Below are 10,833 nucleotides of genomic sequence, written 5' to 3' on the forward strand. Positions count from 1 at the left end.
CCCCCTTTCCAGCTAACCCTACCTTGCTTTGCCACCTGAAGACCACCACTCAACAGGTGGGACACAATCAGAAAGGAAGGAATGTTCCAGATGGAACTTTAGCTCTGCCTCCCAGATAACAGGGATCAGTCCCTACATAGTGACTTTTAGGAGCTAAGGATGTTAGAACTCATCTTTGCCATTGTCTTAGTTACCTTCTCAATGCTGTGATAAAATACCTTGACAGAGCAATGGATGGGGGAAATGGTTTATTTTGGCTCACAGTTCTAAGAGACATAGTCAATTGTGGTAGAGAAAGAGAGGCAACGGGAGCAGGAAGGAGAGAACAGGGAGTGGGACTGGGCTATAAATCCCCAAAGCCCACCCCTGGTGACCCACTTCCTTCTATGACCCACTTTCTTCTAGGACCCACTTCCTTCTGAAGGTTTCAAGTTCCCAAATACCACTACCTCCTGGGGACCAAGTACTCAAATACAAGCCTATGGTGGGCATTTCTCATCCAGACAACAGAAACAAAGAAAGGGCAACTGAGTCGTTAAGGTCACCAAGCAATTTGACACAGCTTCTCTGAACCCACTGTGGTGGTTAATCTTCTCTGTCAACATGGCTGGATTTAGAATTACCTGGGAGACCACTGAGCGCATCGATAGGTGTGTCTGTAAGAGAATTTTCAGAGAGCACTCACTGATGCGGGAGGATCCACCCTGCAAGTGACTGGCACCATCCCATCCACCAGAGACCCCAGACTGAATAAAAGGGAAGGAAGAAGAAAGCCAACTGAGGTCCAGTGTTCCCTTCTTTATTTCCTAGATGGTGGTGACATGCCAAGCTCCCACTGCCAAGACGCTCTGCCCAAGCAAGTCCTGTGAGCATGGACTCAACGGAAACAATCCCGGCTTCTTCCTCTGGTATTGTTTCTGTCAGAGAGTTGCATTACTTAACGTGGGTACCATGCTGAGGCAGGAAAGAAACAAGTGGCAACATTGTTCTATTGCTGTGAAGAGACACTGACCAAAGTAACTCTTACTAGAGAGAGCAGTTAATTGGGGCTTGCTTACAGTTTTCAGAGGTTTGTGATCCAGTGTTCTGCCTCTCCTCAGGCAGTGTCTGGATTCACAGCAGACACTGCTGCACACCAGGTCGAAAAGGGAAAGTGAAATCCAGGACTGGCAGGATTCCGGTCTGGTTGGCAGTGAGTGGGGAGTGCCGAAAAGAGAGGCTCTCTTCTGGAGTCTCAGTGTGTCACTCTTTTAATCAAAGGCCTTCCCCAGTGGCAATCTCTAATGAAGCAGCTCTTTGGGACTCTTTTAGCTTGTTCCTATTGTTTTATTGGGGATGGACTTAGACGAATTTGCTTTATTTGGGCGAACCAAGGATTATATAACTTGGGGGAAGGACATGAGAATGTTCAGGAAGGGAGGAAGGTCATTGGCTGAAGGCTAAGGTTTTGAGATGCCTGGTTTGCATGGAGAGGCTTTCCAGGTGCTGTGCTATATGACTGGGTGCTACAGTCCCCTCAGTTGGGTGCAGTGGTTAAGTTCCAGAGCAGGCATTAAGGCAGAGAGGGAGCACCCCACTCCTGCTGTCTCAGACCTCTGAGATTCCTGGGATTGAGCACGCTCCTCCTCGCCAGTTCTTATGCCCATCTTATGCACGGACCACTTGACTTACAGAGGTTTAGTCCATTATCATCGTAGTGGGAACACGGTGGTGTGCAGCCAGACATGGTGCTGGAGAAGAAACAGAGCTCTACATCCCAATCGTCTGGCAACAGGAAGAGAAAACAACTGGACTGGGCTTGGGTTTTTGAAATTTCAAAGCCCCAGTGACACACTTCCTTCAACAAGGCCACACCTACTCCAATAAGACCACCCCCTGATGACTAGGCATTCAAACATATGAGCCCCTGGGGGCCATTCATATTCGAACCATCACACCTTTCAAACCTTAATCCTAGCCCGGAAGCATAACACTAACTTATGAAACCTTACGTTGGTGTTGTGGGACACTGGGCATGGTGGTGGCGCATACCTGTGATTCCAGCATTCAGAAAGTGGGGGCTGGACCATCAGAGCCTCCTGTACTCCAACTACATAGTGAGACTGAGGTCACCTGAAACCTGGTGCCAAAAACGAATGCACGAGAGCTGGTGGCACGTGGTGCACATGCTGGTTGGTTTCGTCAACTTGACACAATCGGGAATCACTTGACAGAAGAGCGGCTGAGACTGTCGGTGGGGTGTTGTCTTGAGTATGTTAATTGTGGTAGGAAGACTTGTGAATTGTAGGCTGCACCTTGCCCTGGGCAGGGAGCTATGGGTGTGTAAGACTGGAGAGCTCACACGCATGGACGTTGACTCCTTGTTCTCTGCTCCTAACTGTGGGTGGAATGTGACCAGAGTTTTCAAGCTCCAGGACCCTGTCCCTGTGACTTCTCGGCCGTCATGGCTGTAGCCAGAAACAGTGAGCCAAAGAAATTCTCCTTCCTTCAGTTGTTTTCTTGGTGTATCTTACTGCAGCAACAGAAAAGGAAATTAAGATGCCCTGCAAGGCTAACAGTTTGAGTTCAGACATGTCCACATGTGCACACAGCATATGCAAGCCCTCTCTCTCTCTCTCTCTCTCTCTCTCTCTCTCTCTCTCTCTCTCTTCCTGTGCACAGGTAATAAATGAAATTAAATTTAAAAGAAAATTAATAGACATTTTAAAACTATTTACAGAATGGAGAGCCTCCTTTTATCCTACAGGTATGGTGGGAGCAGAAGGGCACAGTAACTGCCCTCTCCAGCTCCTCCCTTCTCCTCCACCTTCCTCAGCCCCTCCCCTCCTCCTCCTCCACCTACCCCAGCTCTTCCCCTCCTCCTTCATCCTCCCCAGCTCCTCCCTCCTCCTCCACCTACTCCAGCTCCTCCCTCCTCCTCCTCCAGCTTCTCCAGCCCCTCCCTCCTTCTCCCACCTTTCCAAACTCCTCCCCTCCTCCTCCTCCTCCTCCTCCTCCTCCTCCTCCTCCTCCTCCTCCTCCTCCTCCTCCTTCTATGCCCTACCTCTGCCCAGTTTCCCCTTCTGCCCCACGCCACCCCCCAGCCCACCACTCCTCTTCTCCCAGAAGAAAAGGCCTCTTTGTCCTGCAGAGGACAAAGCACGTTAGTGTGCGGTAGTAATGGGAAACAAGAAATACCCAGGCTATGTTCTATTTCGGGGACTCCACCTTTGCATAGAAAACATCGAGGACTAAATAAAACTATCTTCCTTTTTCCTATTGCCCAGTACGTGCTTTCAGTGGAAACACAAAATTGATTAGTAAAATTTTCTGTCATGATGCCTCATTTAAACACACAGAAGAGGAAAATTTTGCTTCGACCCATAGAACTGGAATGAAGCCTAGAAAGGAGGCAGCAGACACACAGAGTTTTGTCCAGGACGCCACAGCAAATCAAGGGCAGGAAAACAGTTTCTGCCGAACCGGATGCTAACCGTAATCATAGCTACCATGGAGATAGAGGCAGCCAAAGGCAACATGTAAATAAACAGCAGAGACCGCTCAATGACACCTCACCTTCAAACCAGGCTGTGGAGCACTTGACCCACAGAGCTCAGTGTGCCCACCCCTCTGTCCTCACCCTCTGACACCTGCACATCCAATCATCTCGGGCGCTTTCACCTCGGCCTGGAACATCTTTCGTATGGCAACACCGGCACGCAAATCCAAAGGTGGTAATGACTTCGAGAAGAAGCAACATAGCCAATTTTTGATAACCCGATGCAGAAGGGAAAGCCTTTATGACTCATCCACACTGTCAGGACAATCTCCACCCTCGAGTTTCCCACAGTGTCGCTCTGAATAACAGGTATCAAATGCGATCCTAGCTACAGAATTAGCATGCCGCATCCCATCACCTACTCCCCACATTTCTGCCCCACAAACAAAACCAAACAAAACAAAAGCCCCAGGCAGCAGGCTCAGGGTGACAGCGTGAGAATAACTTGTCATCGTGGTAACGGTCTAACTGCAGATAAGTGTCTGCCATAATGAAAACTGGTCTCTTCTGTCTCAATTTATTTTGTCAATAAACCAAAGGAAGCCGGGATGTGTCTTCCGACACCACTGCTTGCACACAGAACAGGAACGAGAATTCTAAAACGAGCCTCATCATCAGATGACTAAATATTTACATTAAAGAAGAGTCTCTTCTGGAAGCTATCCCAGGTCCGCTATGCTCCTGCTAGAACACCTGCAGCTTCTGTAACTAATTAAGGAACTCCAAAAAAGCACATTTAAAAGGGTCTCCGCAAACAGATGCACACTCCATTAATTAAAAGCCAGAGCAATCACCCAGGCTGTAATTGGAAAATGTGCTTCTCTCCGTTTTAAGGCCATCGTGGTTGTTTGCAGATGCTTTCTGATGGTTTCTCAAAAGACCAAGAAGACTAGCAGCAGGTTCTGGCTGCCTCTGGCCAGTGGGGCAGATGTTTGGGAAAGGTTGGAAATTCAGGGCAAAATCACCCAGGCTCCTTAATTAGCTCCTCTGCCCCTCTCGAAGGAGCCCTGCTAATGAGAAAGGGATCTTTAAAAGCCGAAAAGGGAAAGTGCATGGTTTTGCTACTGAAGATGAAAAGATAGATTGTCGCAAAGCAGCCCACATCTCTAAGATGGGAGCACACAGGTCCAAGTATATGTAGAGCTAGGTAGCCACCGAGTCCCCTCTGCTGACCTTTAGCTGAGTAACGGGGTCTGCAGAGCCCGTGTTGAGAGTGGAAAGATGACAGAGAAGGGGAATTGGGTAAGGGAAAATGAAACAGATTCCCTGGCAATCTCCTATACCCTCCTTTTGGGGTGCCAGGAAAAGGTTTAGGGGAACCTCCAGGTGAGATAAGGTTCCTTTAGGGCAAGTTATCAGTATCTCGGGGTTAATTGACGCCTTAAATTATTGTTTCTCACCAAAAATCTCCCGTTCATCCATCTTCCCTCTGGGGCAAAGCTGAGCCTCTGCAAATTGACTTTCCTTTACCAGATGGTTTCCTACTGCTGACAAGGCATAGCAAAGCCTGGGTGGAGAAGGGATGTGGCCTCTGCGTGTGGCAATGGGAGGGCGTGGGCCTTTAAGAGGGAGAGCTCTGACAAGGTTTCTTACTGCCTTCCAAAAGATTGTGAGGCTCCAGCCCCTCTGGAGCCACTTCCTGTTTTTCAGGATGTGATTTCTTCTTTCCCTCTCCCATAAAGTCCTCACCAGAGCTCAGTTATTGATGGCACAATATCGCTGGCTCTCTAGAGCTGTGACCTAAATAAACTTCTTTCCTTTATAAAGTAAGCACGACTGGCTGTGGTGAAAGCTTTTAATCCCAGCACTTGGCAAGCCTTAAAGGCAGGAGGATCCCTGAGAGTATGAGGACAGCCTGGTCTGTGTGGTGAATTCTAGGCAACCAGAGCTCCACAGTGAGACCCTGTCTCAAACAGATAAGGTAACTTTGCCCTGGGCATTTCAGTACAGGGACAGACGGTGCCCTGTATCTTAGACCTTACACCCTCACACTCATTAGCATCATATCTGGACAACACCAGCTTCATCATTGTTGGACTTTACCCCGCTGTCCGCCCCCACAGTCTCCTGCTCCTCTCTAACTGCAACTCTGCCCTCATGGTTGACATGGAAGCTTCTGGTTGTATCAGGTGAGGCAGACGTGTAAGCTCTCACCTACTGCTCCCCACCATAATGGCCATGGACTAACTCTCTGAAATTGTAAGCAGATCCCCATTCAAATGCTTTCTTTATTTTTATTTTTATTATTATTATTATTAGTAGTAGTAGTAGTAGTAGTAGTAGTAGTAGTAGTATTCATTCCATTTATTTACATCTCAAATGATATCCCCCTTCCCAGTTATCCCCATCCCACATCTGCCCTCTCCCCTACCTTTTGCCTGTATAAGAATGCTCCCCCCACCCACCCACACTCTTCGGTCCCACTGATCCAGCATCTCCCTACGCTAGGGTATCAAGCCTTCCAGGGACCAAGGACATCCCCTCCCATTGCTGTCAGGCAAGGCCATCCTCTGCTACATATGTGTCTGGAGCCATGGATCCCTCCAGGTACACTCCTTAGTTGGTGGTCTGGACTCTGGGAGAATTGGGTGGTCAGGCCAGACTATGTTGTTCTTCCAATGGGGTTGCGATCCCCCTCCTCTCCTCCAGTCCTTCCGCCAGCTCCCCCACCAGGTTCCCTGAGCCCAGTCTGATAGTTGGCTCCAAGCATCCATATCTGCATTGGTCAGTTGCTGGCGGGACTTCCTCAGGACCTGCCACACTAGGTTCCTGTCAGCAAGTGCCTCTTGACCACAGCAAGTGTTGGGTTTGGTGTCTGCAGATATGATGGACCCCCAAATGGGGCAGTCCCTGGTTGGCCCTTCCTTCAGACTCTGTTCCATTTTTTTGTCCCTGTTCTTCCTTTGGACAGGAACATTTCTGGGTTAAAAACTTTGAGATGGGTGGGTGTCCCCATCCCTCAACTGGGGGCCTTGCCTGGAGGAGGTCTCTACAGGATCTGTCTCCCCCTTCTCTGTGCATTTCAGCTAAAGTCATCCCTGTTGGGAGCTGGAATCCTCATGTTCCCCTGGTGTCTGGAACCCTCCTGTGGCTGTCCCCAGTTCCTCATCCCCCTGCTGCATTTTTGTTCGATTTCCTGCCCCTCTGTACCTCTCTCACATCTTTTCCAGATCCTGATGAAGCCACCCTTATTTCTTCCCCCTTCTTTCCCCCTCCCCAGTCCCAGTTCCCTTCCACCTCCCACAATTGTCCTGTTCCCCCCTCAATGCAGGACTGAAGTATCCACACCCTGGTCTTCCTTCTCCATATGTTCTGTGGATTGAATTATAGGCACTGTGGGCTTCTGGGCCAAAAGATTGCTGGGCTCCAGCCCCCCGGAGCCTTATTAGTGAGTGCACACCATGTGTGTTCTTTTGTGTCTGGGTGACCTCAGTCAGGATGATATTTTCTAGTTCCATCCATTTGCCTGCGAATTTTATGATGTCATTGTTTTTGATAGCTGAGTAGTACTCCATTGTGTAGATGTATCACATTTTCTGTATCCATTCCTCTGTTGAAGGGCATCTGGGTTCTTTCCAGCTTCTGGCTATTATAAATAAGGCTGCTATGAACATAGTGGAGCATGTGTCTTTGTTGTATGTTGGAGCATCTTTTGGGTATATGCCCAGGAGAGGTATAGCTGGGTCCTCAGGTAGAACTATTTCCAATTTTCTCAGGAACTGCCAGACTGACCTCCAAAGTGGTTGTACCAGCTTGCAGTCCGTCCAGCAATAAAGGAGTGTTCCTCTTTCTCCACATCCTGGCCAGCATTTGCTGTCTTTTGCGTTTTTGATCTTAGCCATTCTGACTGGCGTGAGGTGGAATCTCAGAGTTGTTTTGATTTGCATTTCCCTGATGACTAAGGATGTTGAACACTTCTTTAAGTGCTTCTCAGCCATTTGAGATTCTGCAGTTCAGAATCCTCTATTTAGCTCTGTACTCCACTTTTTAATAGGGTTATTTGTTTCACTTAGTCTACCTTCTTGGGATCTTTGTATATTTTAGATATTAGTCCTCTATCAGATGTAGGGTTGATAAATATCTTTTCCCAATCTGTGGGTTGCTGTTTTGCCCTATCGACAGTGTCCTTTGCCTTACAGAGGCTTTGTAATTTTATGAGGTCCCATTTGTTGATTGTTTCTCTGAAAGCATAAGCCATTGGTGTTCTGTTCAGGAAGTCTATTTTGTTGGATATTGGAATGGCTACTCCACCTTGTTTCTTGGGACCATTTGCTTGGAAAATTTTTTCCCATCCTTTTACTCTGAAGTAGTGTCTGTCTTTGACTCTGAGGTGTGTTTCCTATATGCAGCAAAATGCTGGGTCCTCTTTACGTATCCAGTCTGTTAGCTTGTGCCTTTTTATTGAAGAATTGAATCCATTGATGTTGAGAGATATTAGGGAAAAATGGTTGTTGCTTCCTGTTATTTTTGTTGTTAGAGGTGGAATTATGTGTGTGTTTCTCTTCTTTTGGGTTTGTTGCAAAAATATTAATTTCTTGCTTTTTCTTGGGTTTAGTTTCCCTCCTTTTGTTGGACTTTTCCTTCTATTATCCTCTGAAGAGCTGGGTTTGTGGAAAGCTATTGTTTAAATTTGGTTTTGTCTTAGAATAACTTGGTTTCTCCATCTATGGTAATTGAGAGTTTTACTGGGTATAGTAGCCTGAGCTAGCATTTGTGTTCTCCTAGGGTCTGTATGACATCTGTCCCGGGTCTTCTGGCTTTTAGAGTCTCCGTTGAGAAGTCTGGTGTAATTCTGTTAGTTCTGCCTTTATATGTTACTTGGCCTTTTCCCTTACAGCTTTTAATATTCTTTCTTTGTTCTGTGCAATTGTTGCTTTAATTATTACGTGACGAGAGGAATTTCTTTTCTGATCCCATGTGTTTGGTGTTCTGTAGGTTTCTTGTATGTTTGTGGCATTTCTTTCTTTAGGTTAAGAAAGTTTTCTTCTAATTTTGTTGAAGATGTTTGTTTGGCCCTTTGAGTTGGGAATTTTCACTCTTTTCTATACCTATTATTCTCAGGTTCAGCCTTTTCATTGTGTCCTGGATTTCTTGAATGTTTTGAGATAGGGGCTTTTGGCTTTTTGTATTTTCCTTGACTGTTTTTTTTTCTTTTTTTTTTTTTTTTCAGAGCTGGGGACGGAACCCAGGGCCTTGCGCTTGCTAGGCAAGTCCTCTACCGCTGAGCTAAATCCCCAACCCCTCCTTGACTGTTTATGTTGGTGTCCTCCATTCTATCTTCTGCCACCAAGATTCTTTCTTCTATCTCTTATATCCTGTTGGTGATGCTTGTATCTGTGACTCCTATTCTCTTTCCTAGGCTTTCCATCTCCATGACTGACTCCCTTTGGGTTTTCTTTAATGATTCTATTTCCATTTTTATATCCTGGACCATTTTGTTCAATTCCTTCACCTGTTTGATTGTGTTCTCCTGTATTTCTTTAAGTGAGTTATTTATGTCCTCTTAAAGTCCTCTATCATCTTCATAAAATGGGAGTTTAGATCTGAATCTTGCTTCATAGGTATGTTGGGGTATCCAGGACTTGCTGTGGTGGGAGAACTGGATTCTGATGTTGCCAAGTCAAATTGGTTTCTGTTGCTTATGTTCTTGCGCTTGCCTCGCGCCATCTGGCTATCTCTGGTGTTATCTGGTCTCCCTGTCTCTGATTGGATCCTGTCCTTCCTGTAATCCTGTGAAGCAGGGTGTGTCAGAATACCTAGGGGGGTCAAGTTGCAACTGGGGTGTAGGCTGTGCAGTAAATCCCTGAGGATTTAATTCCAGATTTAGTCTCCCAGGCGGTAGGAAAGTCCCATGAGGTCTATAATACTGGTAATAAATATATACACAAATAAACAACAGACTAAATTTGTCCATTTACACTTTTAACCTGGATGACAATATGGGGGGGGGGGAACGACAACAACAAACAAAACAAATAAGCAAACAAAACAAAACAAAACTCCAAGAACCTTCATACAAACAAGACTTTTCTGAACCAAGTGAACTATGAGCCCAGAACTTTTGTTTTTTTTTTTTCTTTAGAGTTTTTTGAGAGAGACATTTCCTTCACCCAGGGCAAAGAAATAAACTCAGAGGTATTCCTAGTAGAGACTAGCATTCCAGTATTGCAGGACTTGGTCTCAGGAAAAAAACAAGGAGCAATAGGCTCAAAGCCCAGCAGAGTTGAATTGCTAAGCAACCCCTGGCAGCCCGGTGGAAGGCAAGAAAAAATGCCCCTAAACCATCATACTATCTGAAGAGTTCTCTGACTCGGTGACTGGGACACCTCCCTTATTCTGGAGGCCCTCCATATCTTGTCTCTCCCCTTATTATCATGGGAAACTCACTTTCAAGTCTGTTGTACTCCTAACTACAGTGCATCCTCAAGACCTAGAATAAACGAATTTCGTTAGCCTGCCTTGCACCCCATCCAGCCATATGGGTCTTAGGGACTTCTTCCCCTTTCTTGTATTCCTGCACTTGCCCCTCCCAGACAGGTTAGAGATCTTAAGATCTCTCACTCATCCTTCCACTCTCTGTGACCCCTCCCTGAGCCATGCCCCACTGCCTGGTGGCTCAATGTGCTAATGGTCTTGGAAACTCTCTATGTGGCTATCCCAGCAGGAGAAGAGGGCTCTGGCTCTGTCTACCATCTGCTGCTCTGTGCTCCCACCACTCTATGCCCGCCACAGGCCGTCAGACTAGAAGTCTCAAGACCTTCCACTCCCCCAATCACTTCTGCTACCCTGAACACTCACCATGGCTGAACAGGGTACAAGAGTCTGGGACTCCCCATGTATACCACAGGCTTGTCCCAGCCAGGCATTTTAGAGGCGCCTGATGCACACTTCTTCCACCTTGTCCTCAACTGAGTGGTAAAGCCAGAGTATGTGATCCCGTCCCACACCCAGACCACACACCTGCCCCAACTGGGGAAGCCAGAGGGTATCTGATCCAGCCACACCAGACATACATGACTAGTACACCATGAGCACCCTGACTTATGAACTTGGGAGTCATGGCCCTGGTACACACTCCTATAACACTGCTCAACTCAGGATCACGAGATCAGAGAACACATGGAACTACCAGCTGTAGCATAAACCCCAACCATACTGTACTAACTCTGGTTTATGAGGCTAGAGGCCATGCCAGCACTGTAGATAAGCCAAGAAACCTTCCATTTCTCCATCCATGAGCCAACACTGAGTGTCTATACTGCTAGAATCCAAGCAACTCTGAGGTGAACCAATAC

The 10,833-nt window shown here is 46.9% G+C and overlaps 1 long non-coding RNA gene across 1 annotated transcript; it reads right to left on the bottom strand.

Moving 5' to 3' along the window:
- Nucleotides 1-778: 778 nt before the first annotated feature.
- Nucleotides 779-5,035, bottom strand: LOC147999364 (uncharacterized). Its single transcript, XR_015644326.1, has 3 exons — nt 4,939-5,035; nt 2,032-2,512; nt 779-1,764 (listed from the first exon to the last, which is right to left on the bottom strand). It is a non-coding gene; the product is annotated as an uncharacterized LOC147999364 (long non-coding RNA).
- Nucleotides 5,036-10,833: the final 5,798 nt, after the last annotated feature.

This window comes from Rattus norvegicus, chromosome 19, assembly GCF_021556685.1.
Source record: "Rattus norvegicus strain SHRSP/BbbUtx chromosome 19, alternate assembly SHRSP_T2T, whole genome shotgun sequence".
Lineage (NCBI taxonomy): Eukaryota > Metazoa > Chordata > Mammalia > Rodentia > Muridae > Rattus > Rattus norvegicus.